Here is a 23,513-nt window from a genome sequence, read left to right on the forward strand (position 1 = left end):
AGTGCAGATGATTAAGGTTATGAGCTGTTAAAGAATTGCTTCCTGTAGTACATGGTTTAATTCCCTCAGCCTTTATTTGTCTTCTGTTTGGCTCTGTCAAGTTACTTCACCAGATAGTACTCTTTAGCTACTCCTGAAAAGGGACACATGTCCATTGGGCTGTCTCAGGCTGTTAGCAAATGCATTATACATTTGCCTTTTGAATTCCTACACTCTTCTGGAGCTGTTTGGTTAGCTTTTGCATACCTTACATCAACTTTATTACAAGCTGAGATAAGTACAAACTTGCAGTGTTATAAGATAGTACTGAATTTTATTGTTTCTGTTTATTGTTTCATTGAATATTATGTTAAAAATAGTACCGAATTTATCTGCCTATTTGTTTACTGAAAATTGAAAGCTCCTCTCTGTCTCTCCCTGTCTGCAGTTAGTTTTCCCCACCCACTCTCCCTGTTCTTGTTGTGGTATTAATCTTGGTGGCTTTGGAATTGACCACCCCTCCTGTAAATTTGTGTTTGAATACTCCTTCTGGGCCCATCTCATTTGCTCACTCAACCAAGTACAGTGAGATCATATTTTAATTTCAGACACTCCTACCATTCCCATCTCTTCAGCCCTATCCGAGCTCTATCCTAGTCTAGTCTTATTAGCTCATCCTGCCTAATACAGAGAGAACATTTGAGTAGGCATACCCACTTAGGCCCTGAACTTGTCTTATTGAAGACTGCTGGAACACGGCTCACTTCTGAGTTTTTTTACCAGTTAATTGGGTAATATGTTCAAATCAATTTGCTTGTTTTCTATTGTTATATATAAAAAATGCACTTTATCTGTTTTTACTGTATTTGTGTTTCTTCTTACTTTACTACCTTATTTTGCTTTTGCCTCTTCTTAACAGTACTCAGTTATGTTTATTCTGCTGCATTTATTACTGCTTGGTAGTAGCCTGATTAAATTGTAACTGTTATTCTAAGTCTTTTGGTTATTGCACTTGGGCTTCAGACCAGTTGTTTTACATTAAGAAGGTTTGTGGTCTGCACTGTTGTGGCAGGACAGGTAGCTTACATCCTTCTAAGTTGGGAATTGCTGATTGAAGGCTCAGTGTCTGTTATTCTAAAAGTGTATTAGTTCTGGTTTAAGCACTTGTGCTCCAGGCCAGTTATTTTACATTAAGAAGGTTTGTGGTCTGCACTCTTGTGGGAGGAGAGGCTAGGTTCTACCCTTCTGAGCTGGGAATTTCTGGTTAAAGGCTTACTGTGCCTGCTCATTTGAACTGTTTTTTTCTGATATTGGTGCACCTTGTCTGCTGTAGCATAGACTAGATTCAGGCCTGCTGAATCTAGCTTTGTTTGTATAACTTGAGCACTAATCCAGGCCATCTTTTTTGGAGAAGGTTCCCCTGCACCCTCTTGGCAGGAGTATGCGGTTAGTACTTGTCAGATTGAAGACTGCTGGAACAGGGCTCAGTTTTCAGTTTTTTTACTGGTTAATTGGGTAATTTGTTTAAATCAGTTTGCTCATTTTCTATTGTTATATATATTTAAAAAATGCACTTTATTCATCTGCTTTTACTGTAATTGTGTTTCTTCCCACTTTATTACCTTATTTTGCTTGTACTTCTTCTTAAAAGTACTCAGTTGTATTATTCTGCTGCAGTTATTACTGCTTGATAGTAGCCTGATTAAATTGTAACTGTTATTCTAAGCCTTTTGGTTTAAGCACTTGGGCTTCAAACCAGCTGTTTTACATTAAGAAGGTTTGTGGACTGCATTGTTGTGTTAGGATAGGTAGCTTACATCCTTCTAAGTTGGGAATTGCTGATTGAAGGCTCAGTGTCTGTTATTCTAAAAGCGCATTAGTTCTGGTTTAAGCACTTTGGCTTCAGGCCAGTTATTTTACATTAAGAAGGTTTGTAGTCTGCACTCTTGTGGGAGGAGAGGCTAGATTCTGCCTTTCTGAGCTGGGCATTTCTGGTTAAAGGCTTATTGTACCTGATTATTGGATCTGTTTCTGAAATTTGTGTGCCTTGTTTGCTGTAGCCAGGGTTGCCAGACGTCCCTATTTGGGTGGGATTGTCCCAAGATCAGCAGATCCCGAATCCTGCCCTGCCGGTTTAAATCCTGGGGAGCCTCCGCTTTGTTTTTTTTTTTTCTTTTTTTGATTGGCCCGTATACCGGCATATGGGCCAATCAAAAAAAAAATAAACACAGAGCTACTTCTGTTTAATGCGGAACTATAAAGACGTGGAAGAGGTTTATTTATTTATTTATTTTTTTCTTTTTTTATTCCGTACCTGGCCAGTCGGAAATCTGGCAACCCTGGCTGTAGCCCAGTAGCTAGTAGTTTATTAGCCATTTTGGGCTAATTTCTATCTCTTTCTTTTCCCTGCTACAAAAACCGCATTTGCGCGGTTTTGCATGCTGGGCAGAGCTGGTTAGCTAGGGTTAAACTATTCCTGGCTCCACAAAGTCTGCTCTTCAATTTTTCCCTTGGAACTAGACAAACTTTCAACTTAAGCACTCAAAGCATTCATTTCACAGCCCAGCACTTGCTCAAAACTCATAGCAAGCACTAATTAACCCTAGCACTAGACCCCCTTTACTGTCCAGAAGAACAAGGCTCTCTATTCGTCCCTACCAGCTAATCAGTAAAGCAGCTCACTTTACCTATTCAGGCATGTCCAAATGGCAATTTCAGGTGTACTCGCCAGTCCAACTGGTGAATCTGGGCATTTTGAGGCAATCAAGAAAAAATGGAAGGCAAGGCACGGAGAGCAGAATCCACAGCCAGGAACACGTAACTTACAAAATAAACATTTATTGTGAAAAACACTCAGTCATTAATGCTTTTACAAATAAAAATTGGGTTTTCGTTCTCACACTGGACTTCATCAGATGTTAAAAAAATCTCTGAATACCATTTATATACACTTAATTAAAACTCCTAACCAATAGATTACTAACCAATTAATTCAAATCAACCAATCAACTTCACTTATGGGCTCATGAATTATTCATAAATATTTCATCATACTTATATAAAATCACAATTCCCAAAAATTCATTTATTTATAAAAATGTTTGCTAAATAAATAGATTATTTAATTTACACAACCCAACTTATTAAAATTCATATCAAATAATAAATAATAAAACCTAAATAAGAATTATAATAACATATATTTAGAAATTTACATAAAATACTGACAGAGCACCAACATATAATGAAATAGCATCACCTAGTGTAAAAAAATCTATTGCACTAATTCTCATAACTCAATTGCCTTTAGTTTTAAAAGCGGAAGTATGGATATATATTCATTTAAACCTGGTGTTTTATTGACCTCTAGTGTTACTTGCCACCATAGTTCCCTATAACTTATAGTATCTTCCCAAGGACCCCCTCTACTGTTAATTTTAATATGCTCTATTACATAAAAATTAAATTTACGCTCTTTGCATATTTTAGAGTGTTTGTATAGAGCATTTGTTTCTTTTTCTCTCTTTATATCATAATTATGTTCATAAATCCTCCTTTTTAGGGTCCTTTCTGTTTTCCCTACATAAAAGGAACAACATTTTACACAGGTGGCAAGATACACTAGGCCCTTTGTTTCACAATTATATATTCCTTTACTACTAATCCATCTTTCCCTACTCTCCAAAAAAAAATGTTTTCTTTAGTAGCAATAAATTCACACTGGTTACACTTTCCACATTTGAAGGTACCCATTTTTCTTCCACTAATACTACTACCAATCTTTTTAAATTCCTTCTTCTTGTGTTCCAACATATCCCTAATACTATTGGAATTTCTAAACACTATCTTAGGTATACTTGTTGCTATTCCCTCCAAATCTGTAAGAGCTCTAAATCTGGCCCATTCCTTTTGAAAGATGGATTTGGTAACATGATTTAAAGCATTATATTCCAGGATAAGGGCATGTTGGTAGTCTTCCTTGACATTCTTTTCTTCCCCTTCCATTTGTTTCTTGTTATTTTCTTTTTCTCCCAGAATAGGTTTAAATCTGTTTGATCTTTCCATTTCTACCCCTACCCTTATATTGCTGATAAATTCTTTTGGATACCCTCTGTCTAAGAACATATTTTCCAACAATACACACTCCTTCTTAAAATCCTCATGATTACTCATTATCCGTGACCCCCTAACAAATTGTCCTTTGACTATATTCTTTTTACAATGGGTTGGATGTGCACTTTCATAGTGCAAAAATGAATTGCAATAGGGTGACTTTCTATATATCTTTGTTTCAAAGGAATTAATCTCTTTATATACTTCAATGTCCAAATATTGCAAACGTATTTCTGACTTGTTATAAGGAAATTTAAGGAAATCTGTTGTTTCTTGAATATAAGTCAAGAACTCATTTAATTTCTCAACTCCCCCATCCAAAAAATGACTATATCATCCAAGAACCTTCGATATAGCTTCCAACAAGTATTAAAGCTCGAATTGAGAATGTATGCCTCTTCCCAAATGGCCAGTACTAAATTGGTGAAGGTAGGTGCACAGGCTGCACCCATGGCCACTCCCTTTATTTGTTGGAAAAATTCTCCATTGAATATTAAGTAATTATTTTTCAAGACCATATCCATTAAACCTGTGCACACTACCTTCTCTTTATGACTCAATAAACTATCTTGAAAAACTTCATCCTCAAACATTCTCATACCAGCAACATATAGAATAGAGGAAAATAAATCCACTATATCAATAGTGACAAACAACAAATCTCTAGAAAAAAATTCTGGTTTAATTTCCCTTAATAGATCCCATGAATCCTTCAAAATGACTTTCTTATTAATCCAGATATGTTTAGCTTTTATATCTATATATTTAGCTAGTGGCAATGTTTTTGAGCCATCTGCAGACACTATAGGTCTAAGCGGGGGGTCCATATCATCTTTATAAACCTTCGGGATACCATATATTACAGGTATTTTTGGCTTGTCCATTCTTAAATAGGAATACATTTTCCCATCTATACTTCCTTCTTGAAACATAGCCTCTAATACCATATCAATTCTTTTATATGCTAAATTTATTTCATTTTTAGAGACCACTGAATATTTTGTTTCATCTCTAAGTATACAGTTCATTTTACCTTCATATATAATGGTATCCATAATTACCGCCCCTCCGCCTTTATCTGGTTTCATTATTCTTACATTTTGATTAATTCTTAAGTCATTCAATGTGTTATATTCTCCTTTATCCATATTCATTTTATATCTTACTCTCTTTTGCATATTTCTCAATTCATTTTCCATTACATCTTCTAAGTTCTTGAGTTGAGGGTGAATAGAGGGGTTGAATGTAGATTTCTTATTTAATGTTTGGTTATTATCCAATATATTAAACCTTTCATTTTTAAAAAACAAGTCCATGTTGATTTTTCTTAAAAATAATTTGATATCGAGGAGTGTGTTTGTCAAATCACCTTTTGTTTGTGGAATAAATTTAAAACCTTTTCCTAATAAACAAAAATATTCTTTCTCTAATACCACATCACTGTAATTATAAATATTAAATTAATTAAAAGTATTTTTGTTTCCAACTGTCACAATTTCTTGCCCATTTGTATCCAAATTTGGGTTAGGGGTACAACTGTCTAATATCTCCCCCTCCCCCTTCTCCCCCCTCTCATCCAAAAATTTCCTTTTTCAGGTCTCTGATAAAAATAAGTTCTCTGTTCTCTCTCTAAAGGGGGAAATTCGTTATCATATGCATTCCATCCCCCATCATCAAAATGGTTTTCTAAATTATGTCCTTCCTTTTCTTTCATCCTACCATTATTATTATAATATACACTTTTTTTATATGTATGGGATGGAGGGGGGTTAGGGTAGCTAGCTTCATTTTCATAATCCTGTAAATCACGTTTTAATTTCTCCATTTTTCTATCTATTAAACTCTTACATTTGTTGTCTATTTCATTTCTTACTTTAAAATATTTATCTCTCTCTTCTTTAATACTGAACAAAAGGTCTTCCTTAATAAGCCCATCCAATTCATTAATATCTTTTTGCAATAATTCTAAACTCCTGTTATTTTCCTTAATAATTAACTTCAGAATATCTAAACCACATTTATTAAAAACTTCCATTAGTTCTTTGTGAAACAATGAGCACATTTGTACATTGTTTGGGTATTTATAAATTCTCAACCCTTTAGGAACAATGTTCCTACTGATACATTCCATTAGATAGCCGTTCTCTATCGACTGAGATCTATATTTAAACATTAGTTTAGATACACTGTCTATTTTTTTATTGAAAGAGTCTTCATTTTTAGGTCCCTTACTAGGGACACTATTAATATTGAAACAATATTTCTTATTCAACCACTCACAAGTCTCTATGGGTCTAGGTGATGGAACTGTACCTGAATTCATTCGACCCACTTGCGACACATCCAAACCCACTCCGCTATTAATATTGTCCAGACTAGCTTCCAGTAACACTCTCGGGGTGGCTGCAGGATTAAAGGATGCACCATTCGGTTCCATGGGGTCTCCAGCAAAAACTCCATCGCCAATAAGCTCCCTCTTCCTTTTGTGCTTGTTTGAAATCAGCTCGTCAATGTCATTTCCTGCAGCCTTGTGTGTCTGTGTTTTAGTCCCCACTAAGGACTTACACAGCGGTGTGAGTAAATCCACTAGTTCGGTTAGCTGTCCGATAAGTTTCCGAGACTCTCCCAGGTTGTCATGTCCCTTCAAAGGTGAGGAACTCCTCTCCATAACCAAACCGCAGCAAAAACTGATAAACCACTAAGCAGAAAGCTTTCCAAGTAAAACCAACCAAGAAAAAATGGAATGCAAGGCACAGAGAGCAGAATCCACAGCCAGGAACACGTAACTTACGAAATAAACATTTATTGTGAAAAACACTCAGTCATCTTTTGAGGCAATGTTATAACTGCTTCATGTACACAGACAACCCTCTCCTCCTACCACCAAACACTAATATATGTGAGAGATGCAATTATACAGCCAAACCAGAGGCAAAGCTCTCTCAACCTAAGACTGGAACTGACAGTCAAGAGGAGAAGGAAAATACTTGCAACACGCCACCAGTCTCCCATAGACCTACTAAACCAACACCGGCAAATAACACACATAAATACACGAAAACATACTCGGAGGCTCTAAATAAAAATCTGCAGAAGCAACAGAGACATCCAAAGCAGACACCCAAGCAACCTCCACACCCCATCACAAACCATGAAACACATACTTAACATAATCAGTGTGCCACATAATCACAGCCCTTAAGGCAAAATAACATACCAACACACTAGTAATAGGCAAATCTATAGTCAGGCACACTGATGTTCCACTAACTAGGCTGGACAAGGAGAAGGTTACAGTTAGCTGCCTGTCAGGCACCAGGATCTGTCACATAACACAAGCACTCAAGTCACTCCAGAACAAGTACAAATATGAGTCTGTCATTGTCCATGTTGGTGTGAATGACCTGAGATGTACCTACCTGGACTACATGAAAAGAGACATGGAAGAGCTCTCTGATCACGTAGCCCAGGCTGGTATGACCTTGACCCTGACCCTGAGTAGCATCTTGCCCTCACCAAGAATGATGCCACAGTATAAAGAAAAAAATGGTCAATTTCAACAAGTGGCTAAGTTTCTGGTGTCATTCAAAGGGGATCCAGTATCTGTCCACTTGGGATGACATGCTCGATAAGCCACATTGCTTCACAAGAGATGGCTTGCACATGTCACCCTTAGGCTTTCGAATGTTGGCCAAGGCTTTTGCCATCCCCATAGTGCCTTTTTTAGACAAGGCTCAAAATACAAACCCACCATCGTAAATAGCACAAGTAACCAAAAACTGAAGGTAATGCTACTCAACGCCAGAAGTCTAAACCTCAAAATGCATGCACTTGAGGCACTCCTCAGTATGGAGAACATCGATATCTGTGCAGTAATAGAAACCTTGTTTAAGGCTCCAGAGAGCACCCCAGCACTATCAGGCTATAACTCATACCATACTTTCTGGCCACAGAACCCAGACCGAAACACAAAAGGTGGGGGAGTATCCATATTCATCAAGGATACCCACACCTCCAGGTTAGTGGCACAGCATAATGCCTCAGAGATCATCCATGTGCAACTAACAATGGGCAAAACTGCAATTCAAATTGTAGCTTGCTACAGATCACCCACCATGACACAGGACCCCCATTCCACATTTCTGGAGACACTGGAAAATATGAAGGTCCTACCAAATGCCCTAATATTGGGTGATTTCAGTTACCCAAACATTAACTGGGAGAATTACTCAAGTACTAACTTCCTTGCCCAATGCTTCCTAGAATTTATAAACTCGAATGCCCTTGATCAACTGGTCAACACACCCACCTGAAGTGACAACATATTGGATCTGGTCATCACCAACATGGGCGACCAATGTTCTACACCAGAGGTCAAACCCTCGCTGGTTAGTTCAGACCATAGACTAATCACTCTGGATATCTACAGTCCGCCCCCACCCCCAATCAAGGAAACCACCATGAAAAACTTTTCAAAAGCAAACTTCACATTACTTAAGACCAAAGTAGAAAGGTTCACAGCCCCCATGCTAAAGGACAATGCTGTCAAGCTGCTGAATCCCTTACAAAGGCACTCTATGAGCACCTGCAAGAATGCATGGATCGTGCTATCCCAAGCAAAACCAAGACTCACTCCTCCAAAAAAAGTAAACCAGTCTGGTGGACCCCTGCCATAAACAAGCTATACAATAGAAGGAGGAAACTAATGCAGAAAAGAGTAAAATCCCAAGAAGGAAAGACATCCCTGATTAGTATCAGCAAGAAACTACTATCACTCATAAAATCATCCAAGGCTAGCTTTGAAAGAAAAATTGCCAAGGACTCCAAATATAACCACAAAGCATTCTTTAGCTATGTCAAGAACCTAAGTAGAAACTCTCAGATCTGCTCTGAGTTAGTGCAGAATAGCACAAAATACACTGAACTGACTGATATTGCCAACATTCTGGCAGACAGGTTTAGTGCAAACTTCACCCCCCCTCTCACCCCCTAAAGGGCCTATAACCATACCAGAAGAATGTAGTGCCCTGGCAATCACTGACACACAGGTTAAAACAGCCCTATCCAAAGCCAAAAATACAGCTTCATTGGGACCAGACAGTGTCCCAGGCTGTGTCTTACACAAGCTCCAAAATGAACTAACCCCTCACCTAAACACACTGTTCAAACTCAGCCTCTTTACAGGCTATGTACCCACAGAGTGGTGCACAGCAACAGTTATCCCGCTCCACAAAGGTGGAGTCACAATGGACCCCGGGAATTATCACTCTGTAAGCCTGACTAGCCTGGTCTGCAAGGCTATGGAGCGCATCATCATGGAATTCATTAACAGAGACATTGGAAACCTTCAAACATTGGACCCTACCCAGTTTGGCTTTGTTAAGGGCAGATCATGCCTCTTAAATCTGGTGGACTTCTTTGAGACGGTTACCAAGGCTTTAGATGAGGGAAAGGGCGTCCACACAGCCTACCTAGACCTGGCAAAGGCTTTCAATACCATTCCCCTAGCTCACCAGCCTGAACATAAACCCCTACGTCATGAGATGAGTTGCCAATTGGCTCACAGATAGAACCCACACAGTGAGTGTTGAAGGCTCTAGGTCCAACTCTAAACCAGTTACAAGTTGTGTCCCCCAGGGCTCAGTCCTGGGACCCCTCCTGTTCAGTATATACTTCTCAGAGATACAGGCAAGCACAGGAGGACTATGGCTGACCAAGTTTGCAGACGACTGCAAACTGGGGGTCATAATTGACTCTCCAGCTGATACAGACATCCTTCAGAAGGGTCTCACTGAGACGGATACCTAGTGTCAAAATCACGGCCTCAAGCTAAATGCCAAAAAGTGCATAGTCATCCCCTTTGGAAAACACAAAGTACCCATGAACTACCACATACATAGTAGTCCCCTAAATACAGAAAATGTAATAAGGGAATAAGGGATCTGGGGACCCAAGTAGATAGCAATCTCTCCTTTGATAATCATATTGCCAAGGTGGTTAGAAAATCCTTCTATGTGGCCCACCTAATCACAAAAGGGTTCGCATCTAGAACAAAAGAGGTTATTGTGCCCCTCTACTCATCACTCATCAGACCCATCATAGAGTACAACGCCCCATTTGGGATGTACCTTACAAGACACCTGCAACAGCTGGAAAGACCACAGAAGTACCTCACCAAGAGGATTACTGGCCTCAAACATATGCCCTATGCAGCCCGACTGAAGAAACTCCAGCTGTACTCGGTTGCATACCGCTTACTCAGAGGTGATCTCTGCCTGACATACAAGGCTATGTCCAACCCAGAATTGATGGACATGCTCCACCTAAAAAAAAACAAATCCCCAAGAGCCACACGCTCTAGGGATCTAAACATCACCACAACGATAAATAGGACGTGCTGAAGGGATAGATTCCTGTCCCAGAGACTCCGCATGCTTTGGAACAGGATTCCAATCCACATTAGGCAGAGCTCCTCACTAACACTCTTCAAGAGAAACCTTGAGTGGATGGGAAACAGAAAATTTATCCTGGGGATTACTGCAGTGGCTCTGCTGGACAGAGGCACAGGGAACTAATGGCTCTGCAGCACCGAGGCACAGGGAACTAATCTAAGGGGCAGCAAAAGCCAACACATTCTGGCTAGGTTTATAGATGCCCTCGGGCAGATAGCCTAGTACTTACCTATGAACCTATTTATATAGACATTACTTAGTAGTTCACTGTATGCTATTCAAGTGTGATTCCCAGCACATCTCTTGTAGGTTAATGGGCTGACAGATGCATTTTCACTAAATGTGAGTTTCAGGGGAAGAGAATATTGCTGTTTCCCATGCTAAGTCTGTTTTCAATGTGAGTGTGTTTTTTTGTTTTTTGTATGATTGTCAGTGTTATTTTTCTGTAAAATTTTAAATGCTAGCTTTAAATGAAATCCAAATCTCTATGATCACTGTAAAGTAAAGAAGAAAATAGTATGTATTCTGACAGGCTTGAACTGTGTTTATGGTAAGTGGGGAGAGATAGCCAAGTAATGGGATATGCATATGGTGGGGACCTGATTCATTGCCCGGCATAGGATTCCATTATTGTATGATCCTGCCTTAACTATGGAGGTTCATAGGTGTATACTATACGACCACTAGGACCTATAAGCCTAGCCATGCAACCCAAATGTATTCCATGAGTTATTCTGTCTTAGAGGTTATTCTAAAGAGTGTATGTTAGCTAGGGCACAATTCAATGGTTGTCTCTGTCCATCAGAGAAATAGGTGTTAGACCAAGGGAGACTTTTCAATTTTATATTCACTGGTCCAGCGTATGCTTGTACAGGATTAGGGAATAGGAATTTTCTGAAAAACATACATGGCCTCCAACATGTCCTATTTATGTTGTAAGCAAAGTTTAGGTCCTTAGATCTCATAGTTCTGATGCTGTTCATCTGCAGATATGCAAAAGGACTATCAGAGCATAATCTAAGGATGCCTTTTATGCCAGGCATAGATCAGCTCTCAGTAGTCTGTAAAAAAACAGAGTATAGAGATAGGGCTTTGATGCAGTCTATATATGACATTGTATTTATGTCCTGTATTCAGTTTCTGAGAACCTTTGTGGATGTTCCACTTGTTGCAAGTGCCAGTTCTTGTACTTACCAAAGGGACCATTATACTCAATGATGGGTCTGATAAGGGCCAAATACATTGGCGGGATGACCTGCCTGGACCTAGATGCCATGCTATTACTTGTAAGATGAGCAAAATAGAATGACTTTCTTACTACCTTAGACACATGTTGGTTGAAGGCCAGATTACTATCTACGTGTCCCCAAATCTCTGACTTCCATTTCTACTTTTAGGGGCATTTTATCAATGAGGTAGTTTCCCAGAGAGCCCAGTTTCTCAAAAGATACTATTATGCATTTCTTGGCATTCAATTTTAAGCTGTGGCTCTGGCACCAGTCATTTGTTTGCATTAGACCTTCTTGAAAATGTTAATATCTTGGGGGGGTGGGTTCTATGACTGTTCCTAGATTGCAATCATCTGCAAACTTGGTCAGTCAGAGGCCTTTAATGTTGTTGTTGGCTTCTGAGAAGTTGATGCCAAAGAGGAGCAGATCCAGCATAGAGCCTTGAGTGACTCCACTAGTGACTAGTTTTTTTGTGGGGAGTGATCTCTGCAATCCTAACTTCCTTCATCCTGTCTGTGAGCCAACTGGCTATCCGACATGTTACAAAGAGGTTTATGCCTAATTCTGTGAGTTAGTTTACAATGCTTGAGAATGGTATTGTATCAAACACCTTATCCGGTTCAAGGTTGGCAGTATGCAACATTTTGCCCTCATCCATTTCTTTGGTGACCTTCTCAGAGAAGTCCACCAGGTTTAGTATACATGACCTGCCTTTGACAAAACCAGACTGGGTGGGGTCTAGTGCCTGAGAGTTTCCAGTGCCATTTTTAATCATTTCCATGTTAATTCTTTCTATGGCTTTGCAGTTGAGACTAGTCAGACTAATGGGTCTGTAGTTCCTCGGATCAATTGATGGTCTGCCCTTATGCAGAGAGATGACAATTGCAGTCTTAAATTTGCCTAGGACAAAGCCTGTTCAGAAGCTATATTTAAAGAGTGACTCCAGTATCCCTGATAGGTCATATTTCAGGCTATTTAGGCATCCAGGAATATTACTGGGGCACCTCAAAGCTGTGTTCTTCGCCTTAGAGATTGCAGCTAGGACCTATTCCCTATTGATAGTTTTAGGAGTTCTATTAGATAGTGTTTCCTGAGAGGGTAAGTTGGGGGTAACATTGGAGCTGCTATATCTCTTGGCTCAGTGAACATGGCTCCATTTACATCTAGGTATATGCTGCAAGAATACAGCATTATTAGCTATTCAAATTCAAGTAGTTCATACCTGTACTGAGTGATGTCAGAAGGGAAAGCCATTATTAAAGGAAGACATAGGGAGGTTAAAATGCTATGTAGGTGTCTTGTAAGCCTATAAGACCCAGCTACTGAACATAAAAACAGTATGCTATGTGCAGTAATATTTCTGATTTTGTATGACTTGTGGGTTCTTGAACTAAAGTTGCTTCAGCATTTATATTGTTTGTAATTGCTTTGCTTTAGTCATTGCACTAAAAATGAATTCATTTACTTATTTTTGTATTTCTTTTGTTTACAGGGATGGTTAAGAAACAGTACCTTATTTACAGCCTCAGCAAATGCAAAAGAATTGACATTTATCAGTTCATATAGTCTACATTATTTGCAATGATAATCAGAGCATTCTGATCTTCAGCATTCATTATGTAGTTATTGTTGCATATTACTGTGATACTCTCTTGTAGAGAAGACAGTATCATAGTAATATGCAACAATAACCGTGACACAATGACCTCCCTGGACCTAGATGCCATGCCCTTACTTAATAACATGAGCAATACAGAATGACTTTCTTACTACCCTAGACACAGGTTGGTTGAAGGCCAGATTAGTATCTACACATGACCCCATATCTCTGACTTATTGTTGCATATTACTGTGATACTATCTTCTCTACAAGAATTGCAAAGGCTTTTTGTGAAGCACTAAAGCTCCAACTTGTTAATGAGATACTTCCTGTGGCAAGATTGCATGTTTTGAATCTTTCCACCTTCATTTACCTACCGTGTGACATTGAGCAAGTTACTTAACCGTACCATGTTTTGGAACAATTGGGAATTTGGGCTAGGCTTCTTAATGGTCTTCTGGACTGTTTGCTTAGCAACTATGAACCTATTGCCGTTGTTTGCCAGCCATCTAATATTGCATAGCTGATCTACTTCAGGAAATGTTATGACAATATCACCAGCACACTATATTTAATGCAGCACAGGTAATTTATTCTTTAATGGATGCAGGTAATTCATTTGTAGGTGAAGCACTAAAATGCAAAGTTATTTGCCAGCAGCAATGTCTGGATTAAAAATATTTCTCTAATATGTAATTATTTAGATGACATTTACTCATACGGAGGTTGTGCATACTAACTTAGCATATGTTATCAGTTGGTTATTTATTATGCTGTCATAAATGTTCTTTTATTTAATTTTTGCTACACCTGGCTGGAGCTTATGGTACAATGATAGTGATCTTTGTAGAGTACAATGTACTTCATCCAAAGCTAACAAAAAGTACATGTAACTTGAATAAAAGCTGTTGGTTGCTTGGTTTTGAAGATGGAATAATATAAGTGCAATTTTAGATGCATATGTTGCATTATGATAGAAAATTGTATTGTTATGTCTGTCTTTTTTTTTTTTTTTTGCAAAAAATTATATGAGCAAAAACTGTAGTTTGCATATGAATAAAACAGGCTGATGTCTTTAGAAAAGAATGTAACATCAAAAAGTGCATGTAATTTATTTCCTTATAATAATAAGAGATGTACACTGTCAACAAAGTGGCTATAACTGCTGTTGGGGGTAGGGGGCTCTCTGTTGATGAAAATAATTTATGCTCTTATCTGGTCATTTTTAAGCAGTCTTTAATCTGACTTGGAAAACTAGTTTGTGTGTGTGTGTGTGTGTGTGTTTTAAATAGGAATGCTTCAGTTATTGTGTGAGACAAATTTGAAATATGTGACTTTGGTCATTATTATTCATTTTTTGACACAGACATCTGAGAAAGAAGCTGTGAGAACCCACCACTGGACCAGTAATCAAGAAGCCTCAATCCTCCCCACTGGCAACAGTGGGTGACGTTCACTGAGAGGATGACAGGTGCATACACAGTATTTCCAAATTCAGCCCTCTGCATCAAGTACAAGTCCCTTAAGAGCACACCGAGACCACAGTCAGCCTGGGCTGGTTTCTTCCTCTTTCTCCAGATCCCCAGTAAGACTACCCACTGACACAGCTATAGAATTGAGTCCTTAGCCAGGGTTCCAAGCCAAGTCCTCCAACACTCTCTCCGTCAACACTCTCACTCTCTTTGTATCCCTGCCCAAGTAGTTGACACAGACAGACACACACACATGCACAAACACACACACACACACACACACACACACACACACACACACACACACACACACACACACACGCACAAACACACACACACACACACACACACACACACACACACACACACACACACACACACACACACACACACACACACACACACACACACACCTGAGAAAGGCTGGCACAGGTTTACTATCTATGCCTCCTTCTGCCCCGACTATAAGGTAGTTTCCACTGCCACCAGAACCTCTTATCAGCTACTTTAAGGCCCTTAACAAAGGGTGTCCAATTTTACTGTGCAATATTAATATTAACACAAATGGTAGTTTGATCAAGAACAAGGCTATTTGGAGGGGCCAACACATTATCACCAAATAAATATGCAAGTACACTCAAAACCTAGCTATCTCTACACAGATCAGGCACAATAAAAGGTTTAAATATATTTAATAATAAGTAATAAAAGAACAAGACAATCTTCTCCTTTTGGCTTATCCCGGTTAGGGGTTGCCGCAGTAGTACAACGGTCCGCAGAATGATTGGCAGCAGAGTTTTATGGTGCCAAGTTGCCAGCCCGGTACCCAACCTTATATATTCACAGTGACATCAGAGTTAAAAACCACAGGGAATATTTAAAATAACATTGCAGTACAGGCTCACACAAATAAAGAAAAACATGTAAACTAAACTTCACTATATTCCTGACTGTATCTAAGAGAATTATACTGTTCCCTAGAAACGTACTTCATTAGAGCAAGGCAAATGTGTGGTGAATGGTTCCTGTCAGGTCCAAGACATAATGCTCCGTCTCACTAAGAGACTTCTCAAATTAATACCTAAAGTATTACTGCTGGGATAGCTAGCAGAATGACATAATTTCTGGTCATCTGACTTCTAGTTCCCATGCCAAAACCCACATTGCTAGAAGCTGGCAGCATTTAGCATCTACCTGCACAAATATACAAGCAATCACTTTTCCTCAGATCTTTGGTAGATGCTGGAAGTCATAAAACAATTGCATTCCTTCATGCTTTCAGGACTAGTAATTAGTTCACTCCAAGGACAATACAGCAAGTCTCCTAGTACAGACTCTGTGTCTCTAGCTGCATTGAAAACCTGAGAGATAGCCTCTTTTACTGTGTAGTCTATAAAGTAATTTAATTTCAGATATTTTTCTTCTAAAAGTTTGCTGGACTGAGGTTAACCTCCTCTATTCCAGTTTTATGGTGCATGTACATTTCTATTCTCTTCCAGTAATAGGGCACACTGTGGTTACATTTCAAACACAGTACTTTGGAAATACCTTTTCAAAACACACATCTGTACAAGCAGTTTGAAATACATATGACATACAGTTCTAATACATTTGTAACACAAGCATCTTGTATAAATCATTTTGATATTCACCAGTGACATATAATTATTTACAAAATTCCAGCTAGCTAGGAACTCAATAATGTAGCTATAAATCCTGGGCTTCGGGGATGTCTGTAGATAAAATGATTGACCATGCTGAGCTGATAAAGTTAAAAAGTCAGTCTGTCTTTGCAGAACTAGAGTGCGTTTTTATAAAGCAAATTTTTTATACTTTACCTTTATCACAATCAGAAATATTGATGTATATGGTTAATTTAGTGGCCATAAATGTTGAGTACAGTAATTTAACTGTCCTATTATGCTTGAAATGTTCTGAAATGGGTACTTTTTGTCATTGTTGGTTCATACATTTTGTTTCACTGCATGCTGTAAAAATGTTCAAAACTACACATTTAAAATTCACTCTAACACATGTCGCTATATTAAACAAGAAATATAATGTAAAACAATCAGGAATGCCCCCTTTATCTGCCAGTGGCCAGGTTAATTTTCAATGAATGTAAGTTTCAATGCATTTTCAGTGAATGTGAGCTTCAAGGGAAGAGAAGTTTATTGCTGCTCATGCCAAGTCTGTTTTCAGTAGAAGTTTAAGGTGTGCAACTGTTTTGTTTATCAAGTGGACATCAGTGTTTGTGCTCTAAAACTTGAAATTAAATACACATCTGCATAATCATTGTAAAAGTAAAGAAGAAAATGGCATGTACACTGACGGGTTTAAACAATGTTTATGGTAATTGGGGAGAGAGAGAGAAAACAAGTAATGGGTCACTGGAATAGCTGTAGGGGGGTGGATGTCTAGTTCATTACCTTGTCTAGAGACCCATTAGACCACAATCTAGCCCTGATCTACTCCATAATGCTAAGGGCAATAGTGCATTTGACAGGTTTGTCAAAAAGTTTGTTCTTCTTTTACCTTTGACAAATCTACCACAATCTGATTTCACATCCAGTATTATGGAAGAGCTCAATTCTGCATCCCAGGTGACTAACTATACTAATAATAGGTAACATCTTACACTATCCCTTGCATATCTTCATCACTTCAGATCCCCATTAAACCAAGTTAACTCCCTTGAATATGCAGAAATGTACATCACCACACTGTATTACCATGTAAACAGCTGTGGTGATGCAGCTGTATCCAGTAGGAACAAGTGCAGTGCTTCTTCTTTCGGCTGTTACCATTAGAGATCGCCACTGTGGATTTTCTGTTTCCATTTCTCCCTGTCCACTGCATCTTGCTCTGTCACACCAACCACCCGCATGTCCTCCATCACCACATCCATAAACCTTATCTTAGGCCTTCCTCTTTTCCTGTTACCTGGCAGCTCCATCCTTAGCATCCTTTTCCCAATATATCCAGCATCCCTCCTCAGCACATGTCCAAACCAATGCAATCTCGCCTCTCTGGCTTTGTCTCCAAACCGTCCAACCTGAGCTCACCCTCTAATATACTGATTCCTAATCCTGTCCACCCTTGTCATGCCCAATGCAAATCTTAAGATATTTAACTATGCCACCTCCAGCTCTGACTCCTGCCTTTTTGTCAATGCCACCGTCTCCAACCCATATAAATAAGCTGGTCTCACTACCCTCTTGTAGACCTTCCCTTTCACTCTTACTAGTACCTGTCTGTCACAAATCACTCCTGACACTCTTCTCTACCCACTCCATCCTGCCTGTACTCTCTTATTCACCTCTCTTCCACACTCACCATTACTCTGAACTGTTGATCCCAAGTATTTAAACTCATCCAGCTTCGCCAACTCTACTAATGCATCTTCACCATTTCTCTATCCTCCCTCTCATTCACACACATATATTCTGTCTTAGTCCTGCTGACCTTCAAGCTTCTCCTCTCTAGAGCATATCTCCACCTCTCCAGGGTCTCCTAAACCTGTTCCCTACTCTCACTACAGATCACAATGTCATCTACAAACATCATAGCCCATGGGGACTCCTGTCTGATCTCGTCTGTCAACCTGTCCATCACCATTGCAAATAAGAAAGGGCTCAAAGCTGATCCTTGATGTAATCCTACCTCCACCATGAACACATCCGTCACTCCTGCTACAAACATCACCAATGTGACACTACCCTCGTACATATTCTGTACCACTCTTACATACTTCTCTTCCAACCTCCTCATACAATACCACAACTCCTCTCTAGGGACCCTGTCATATGCTTTATCTAAATCCACAAAGACACAATGCAACTCCTTCTAACCTTCTGTATACTTCATCAACACTCTCAGGGCAAACATCACATCTGTAGTGCTCTTTCCCAGCATGAAACCATACTGTTGCTCACTAATCATCACCTTCCTTCTTAACCTAGCTTCCACTACTCTTTCCCATAACTTCATGCTGTGACTGATCAGTTTTATTCCTCTATAGTTACTACAGCTCTGCATATCACACTTATTCTTAAAAATTGGTATCAAAACACTTCTTCTCCACTCCTCAGGCATCTTCTCACTTTCCAAGATTTCATTAAACAATCTGGTTAAAAACTCCACTGCCATTTCTCCTAAACACCTCCATGCTTCCACAGGTATGTCGTCTGGACCCACAGCCTTTCCATTCTTCATCCTCTTCATAGCTGTCCTTACTTCTTTCTTGCTAAACTGTTGCTCTTCCTGATTCACTATCTCACATCATCCAACCTAATTTCTGTCTCATTCTCTTCATTCATTAGCCCCGCAAAGTACTCTTTCCATCTGCTCAACACACTCTTCTCGCTTGTAAGTATGTTTTCCTCATTATTCTTTATCATCCTTACCTGCTGCACATCTTTCCCAGCTCGGTCCCTCTGTCTAGCCAATTGGTACAGGTCCTTTTCTCCCTCCTTAGTGTCTAACCTTTCATACAACTCTCCATACACCTTATCCTTAGCCTTCACCACCTCTCTCTTCACCACACACCTCATCTCCTTATACTCCTGTCTACTTTCTTCATCTCTCTGGCAATCCCACTTTTTCTTCAGCAACCTCTTTCTCTGTATACTCTCCTGTACTTCCTCATTCCACCACCAGGTCTCCTTGTCCTCCTTCCTCTGTCCAGATGTTACACCATGCACCTTTCTAGCTGTTTCCCTTACCAGCTCTGCTGTAGTTACCCTGCTATTCGGTAATGCTTCACTGTTACCCAGTGCCTGTCTTATCACTTCCCTGAACTCCACCTCACAATCACCCTTTTTCAACTTCCACCATTTGATCTTTGGCACTGCCTCACACTCCTCCTCTTCTTGATGCCCAACGTCATCCTACAGACTACCATCCTATGTTGCCTAACTACAATTTCCCATGCCACCACTTTACAGTCTCCAATCTCCTTCAGACTGGCCCTCCTACATAGGATATAATCCACCTGTGTGCATCTTCCTCCACTCTTGTAAGTCACCCTGTGCTCCTCCCTCTTCTTAAAATACGTATTCACCGCAGCCATGTCCATCCTTTTTGCAAAATCCACTACAGTCTGACCTTCTGCATTCTTCTCCTTAACACCATACCTACCCATCACTTCCTCATACCCTCCGTTTCCTTCACCAACATGCCTATTGAAATCCACTCCAATCACCACTCTCTCACCCTTGGGTACACTCACCATCACTTCATCCAACAAGTGCAGGGCAAACCCCAGAAACAAACCCACATGGTGAAAATATAATATCAACAAGCTATATAATAAAAGGAAAAGAATTTTGATCAAAAGTAAGACGAGTAATTCCCAGAATATTAGAGACAGTATCACTGAAATAAAACAATAACTCAGAAACTTAATAAAATTTACCAAAACCACACTTGAGGCTAAACTAACTACCCAAGCCAAAGGCGATCACAAGGCATTTTTTAGTTATGTTCATAATCTCAAAAGCAGAACATGGCAATCCGCTGAGCTGATTGTGAATAATGTTACCTACACTGAGGCTGAAGATATAGTGAACCTACTGGACAATAAATGTAGCTGACTTTAACCCTCTCCCCCCCTCCATCTGTCCTCTCCATTAGTCTCTTAAGGGCAGCCAGCCTAGTACTTACTTATGAATCTATTTACTAATGAGTGCCAGAGATTTAAACAGGTGTCAAATAAATAAATGTGCCTAGATTTTGTGCCCAGCACTGTGCTCTTGGGAACAGTGATAAGAAGACATGCTTGGATTAGATTCAAGCATTTCCAGAGGATGTCAAATCCCAGCTGTTAAATACTCCTAAGAATAAGGAATTCCACTTTGGTAATTTATCTGTTGAGAGTGGTAAACATATGCAAGGCCTTAAGCAATTATTCTAATCTCCAATTCCCACATTTCAGAGAAAATACCCTGCTGATCTAGGACCATTCTTTTTGTTGGCTTGTTTGTCTGTTTGTCTGTTTGTTTGTTTGTCTGTTTGTTTGTTTGTTTGTTTGTTTGTTTGTTTGTGTTTGTTCGTTTGTTTGTTTTTAAAGCCTTTCAAATTGGGTCACAAAAAAACTTTCAAACAGCAGTTCAAAAAGAAATGTCAAGGTAATATCAGAAAAGAAAGCTGTTTGTTTCTTCCTCTCAAAAGATAAACTTCTGACTATTCTTGAGTAACAGACAGCTGTAACTCTTGTACTCCAGGAGACCTTACAAACAGGACTGGGAGATGGTTGCTTTCTCAGTCCCCTGGATTGAGATGTTCTTTTAAGTCTCCATCTTTCCTCAAAATATCAGAAAGGATTTACCAAGGATATTACTGGTGACTCCCTTTGACCCAGGCAATGCTGGTTTTCCCCTCTCACACAGCTGGAGAGGGGAAAGTACCAGAAGTTTCCTCACAGAGTGGACAAGGCAAGGAATCTCCGATTAATCCCAATAATGTAAATAGTCTAATTGTAGTCATGATAGGCTTTTGAGCACTTTTAGGCACCTTTTTTCCCTGAAGTCCTGCAACAGGTATTGAAGGAGGTAAAAAAAACTGCTACTATAAAATCTTATTTATCGAAATGGCAAAAAAAATCTTCTCTTTGGTGTCAAAGCAGAGGATAGGACTCATCTCAGGCAGAGGTATCCCTGGTTTTTCATTGTCTGTGTGAATGGCTAAATTCTGGCCTTGTGTCCACTTCAATAAAGGAATACCTATCAACTGTTTCCAGTTGTCTGATACCAGATCCCTTTCTTTCCTTTTTGCCTCAGGTCAAAGAATTTTTAAAGGGGATATTGCATATCAGACTACCAAGAAAAAAGATGGCACCTTCTTGGGAATTAATTTTTGTTTTAGAAAAATGTACTTTACCTCCTTTTTAACCAATGGGCAGCTGTTCTCTAAAATCTCTAACCTGTAAGACTGCACTGCTTGTAGATTCAACCTCTCCTAGATAGGTATCTCATACCTCTCAACTTCATAGGGCAAGAAATCTGGACAAAGCCATAAATTATGGGAAACAAAGGCCCAAAAATTGGGACACTTTCTTAATATTGCTCGTACAAGCGTAGAAAGATGATAGAATAACAGGTTTTGCATTAGCATGATTTTTTCTGAAGGATATGAAGTCTGAAACCCAAATATTTATCATTATTTTCTTCCTTCAGTCTTTAATGATTTGCCAGAAACCCAAAAATATGAGGCAAAAATCTGGACATTCTGCGAAAATCTGCACAGTTAAGAGCTATGAGGTATCTAAGTTACAGGCCCTTATTTAGCATTTTGATCTTTCCCAAGGTGAGTCTCAAAACCAAGGCTTCCATATGCCTAAAGTTGTCTCTGAAGTTGGTCTTAATCAGTCTATACAGCTTCCTGTTTTCTGTCCTGACCCTCAAAACAAAGGAGAAAGCATTCTTCATTGCCTGGATATACATACACAAGTAAGATTTTACATGGATAAAATTAAAGATTTGAGGAAACCTAATCAACTTTTTGTGTCTTATGAAGGTAAGAAAAAAGGACAGCCAGTATATAAACAAATTATCTCTAGATATTGTTCTTATGCCACTCACTTCTGCTATTCCAGCCTTGGCAAAAAATCTACCTCAGAATATCAGGACTCGTTCTGATTGAACAGTTGCTACATGTAGGACTTTCTGGAAAGCTGTGGACTTTACTTCTATATTAGATGCAGCAACTTGGTCGTTATGTTATACTTTTACCAAGTATTACAATCTGGATTCTATTTCCAATGCCAGATCAGGCTTTGCCAGGGCTTTTCATCAGGGAATCCTGGACTCTGAATCTTCTCCATTCACCCTTTCTTTCTGAGATTTGGCAGCAATCTCATATGTAATAGCTACTGCAATAGTGATCTGATGAAGAGCACAGTACAGTTGTGTTGTTTACTTACCATACCAGTAGCTGTTTTGAATGAAAAGCTGTGGAGTATTAGCACCACCCCATCACCCATTTTATTTCTTTCCCTAGCTGTGTGGGGTATCATTTTCCCTTTTTCTTTTCTGATAATATTTTACTTAGATGTTTAGGCTTCAGCCACTGTGTGCAAGAAAGCTCTGAATTTTGGAGCATCTATATGTCCTCTTATATAAACACATGCTATCTTGCTAAATGTGGATGTATGGCATTTGGGGAGGGAGCCTGAAGCTTTGTAAACTGGCCAGACATATGGGATCCTTGTCAGGATATATCCCTTATGTAATTTCTACTGCAACAGTGATGTATTCCAATATCTGCTGTTATTGTAAGTATATGTTGTTATTGTAAGTAAACTACACAACTGTACTTTCTTACATGTAGCTGAAGTCAAGTAAACTATAGCCATCTCTTCTAGAAGAATATGGAATTTCTTACACATCACTGCATAGATTTGGACTAGTTCTCCTCTGGAAAGGAATGTATGGTACCAGATAATTTAGTATGCTGTCATCAAATATAAAAATAGACATGTTACATGCCATATGTGTCAGGGAGTTTGGGTATTACTTAACTGTATCTCACCTCAAGGAGAAATAGAACTACATTTTAATGGTCTTACAGTTTTCTTTTCTAACTGGCTTAGGAATATGAAATATTGCATACACTTGGAGGTTGTCGTAAGACATTTATAAATGAGAAAACAAATGTAACTTTAGTCTTT

General features: G+C 39.1%; 1 protein-coding gene across 1 annotated transcript in view; it reads left to right on the forward strand.

Moving 5' to 3' along the window:
- The window catches only part of LOC122792347, a 480,531-nt gene that overhangs the window by 130,355 nt on the left and 326,663 nt on the right, over nucleotides 1-23,513 (forward strand). The window lies entirely within an intron of this gene.

The sequence above is a fragment of the Protopterus annectens genome, chromosome 1.part2 (assembly GCF_019279795.1).
Source record: "Protopterus annectens isolate FY-2018-M chromosome 1.part2, PAN1.0, whole genome shotgun sequence".
NCBI classification, from domain to species: Eukaryota; Metazoa; Chordata; order Ceratodontiformes; family Protopteridae; genus Protopterus; species Protopterus annectens.